Raw genomic sequence first — 2,594 nt, forward strand, 5'->3', positions numbered from 1 at the left:
AGATATGGCCCGCCCTAGGTCTGACCTGGCATTTTCGTGAAAATTTAAAGCATGGCCATAGGGACGGGTAAAATAGCTATTTTGAAGCAAAAACCACCTCACTTTAAATGGCCATAACTTTTGAAAAACAAGAGCTAGGGTGCGTTCTCGACACGTTTTGAGGTGTTTTAGCGAAAAACATGTTTTGAGCCACACGAGCTCTCCGGCCCGTTCGGTGCACATTTTTGAAAAAAGCTAGGGAGCTGCCCTAGGTTCGGGGTGTCACAAAATATTGAAAAGTGGTCAAAAACCGCTATCCAGAATCGGATGTAGAATCATTAGACGAACTTAAAATTGTTCTACGACCAATGTCTGCGACGTTTAGTATTCAAGATATGGCCCGCCCTAGGTCTGACCTGGCATTTTCGTGAAAATTTAAAGCATGGCCATAGGGACGGGTAAAATAGCTATTTTGAAGCAAAAACCACCTCACTTTAAATGGCCATAACTTTTGAAAAACAAGAGCTAGGGTGCGTTCTCGACACGTTTTGAGGTGTTTAGCGAAAAACATGTTTTGAGCCACACGAGCTCTCCGGCCCGATCGGTGCACATTTTTGAAAAAAGCTAGGGAGCTGCCCCTAGGTTCGGGGTGTCACAAAATATTGAAAAGTGGTCAAAAACCGCTATCCAGAATCGGATGTAGAATCATTAGACGAACTTAAAATTGTTCTACGACCAATGTCTGCGACGTTTAGTATTCAAGATATGGCCCGCCCTAGGTCTGACCTGGCATTTTCGTGAAAATTTAAAGCATGGCCATAGGGACGGGTAAAATAGCTATTTTGAAGCAAAAACCACCTCACTTTAAATGGCCATAACTTTTGAAAAACAAGAGCTAGGGTGCGTTCTCGACACGTTTTGAGGTGTTTTAGCGAAAAACATGTTTTGAGCCACACGAGCTCTCCGGCCCGATCGGTGCACATTTTTGAAAAAGCTAGGAGCTGCCCCTAGGTTCGGGGTGTCACAAAATATTGAAAAGTGGTCAAAAACCGCTATCCAGAATCGGATGTAGAATCATTAGACGAACTTAAAATTGTTCTACAACCCCCAGTCCGACGCCTCGTATTCGAGATATAGCACTTTGTAGGTCTGACCGAGCAATTTTGTACTGAAATGTATGGCGGACATGTTATTCATTAAACAACATTAACTTGCATCGTGCCCTACTTCATCGGCACAGCTACTATCGACTATCTATTGTTGAAATGGATTGAGTTTGACCATTTTAGCTCTTTTCTTATGCCGTGCACCAACAGTGTGTACCGATCAGGGAAAGTACACTACGTACGCGTTCATGGATGTATATGTTGGTACAAGTTGCCGGTCGGAATAGCAGTGCACCAAAACTGTGTACCGATCAGGAAAGTACAAGACGGAGGGCGCAGCCCGAGCGTACGCGTTCATAGATGTCCATGTTGGTACAACCTACATGTACGTACCTTGTTTTTGTATCAAAAGTTCCAATAAAGTGTTTGTATGCTTAAAATGCTTATCTCAACCGGTCACCTTTTGGCCTGCCCTTTTATAGACAGAAACCTAGAACGATACTCGCGATGTTTGTGTTTTTCCATTCGCCCGGGACGACGAAATGAGCTCTGTGCACATCGTGCAGAAAACTGTCTCCTCCTCGTATGTTTTTGTCCCTCCACGCATATAATCACCCACATTTGTGTTCAACACGGACGGCGCAGCCCGAGCGAACGCGTTAATGTTTATGTTTGTGCACACTAAAGTTACAATCCTAGGATTTGGTTATTGCGTCGCAGTGCCCGACCGTCGCGGACACCATTCTTGGACAAAAGTCCAAGTACGTAGAGTACATTCCCTAGGTATGTGCCCGTTCGTGACTTTCGTTGCGTGCTTACAGACACGCTTGGGTATGTTTACCATACAAGGTTTACTAGGAAAACCTGGGAAGGACGCTTGCCCTCCCGTTGCGGACACCATTCTTGGAAAGAAGTCCTGCTACGTAGCGTTCTTTAATGTACTTGATCAGTTTGTATTGCATTTGCTTTGTGCAATTGACTTTTGCTAATGCTCACTAAGGGGTGTTCGTTTGCGATGTGTATGATAAGCAACTGTCTATTCTAACCAGCAGTTAAATAACACTTTTCACCCAAATCATAGGAACGTAGAGTACTTTCCCTGATCGGTACACAATTTTGGTGCACCTCTAACTTCGCCAGCACTTTATCGTTACGTTTTGTGCACAACCTTGGGACATGGTGTAAGTTTCATCATTGTTATGTTTGATTCGGTTTATTATGATTGAAAAATACGCTACGTCCTAGAAATCTGAACTCGAATACTTTTGCCACGTTGCGCAAAAAGCTACTGAGCAACTCCTAGCCGTTTACCGATTTAAAATTTAATTTTCGTTATTAGTTTTAAAAATACGCTAAGTCCCAAAAATCTGAACTCGAATACTTTTTCTATGTGCCGCCAAAAGCTACTGAGCAACGCCTAGGTTGGTACATTTTTGGTACATGGAGTGTATGCGTGCAGGCGTACTGCCGTGCTGGACCGGAAAATCGCACTTGCTACTAGAACGTAGA

This window comes from Anopheles arabiensis, assembly GCF_016920715.1.
Source record: "Anopheles arabiensis isolate DONGOLA chromosome X unlocalized genomic scaffold, AaraD3 X_pericentromeric_contig0003, whole genome shotgun sequence".
NCBI classification, from domain to species: Eukaryota; Metazoa; Arthropoda; class Insecta; order Diptera; family Culicidae; genus Anopheles; species Anopheles arabiensis.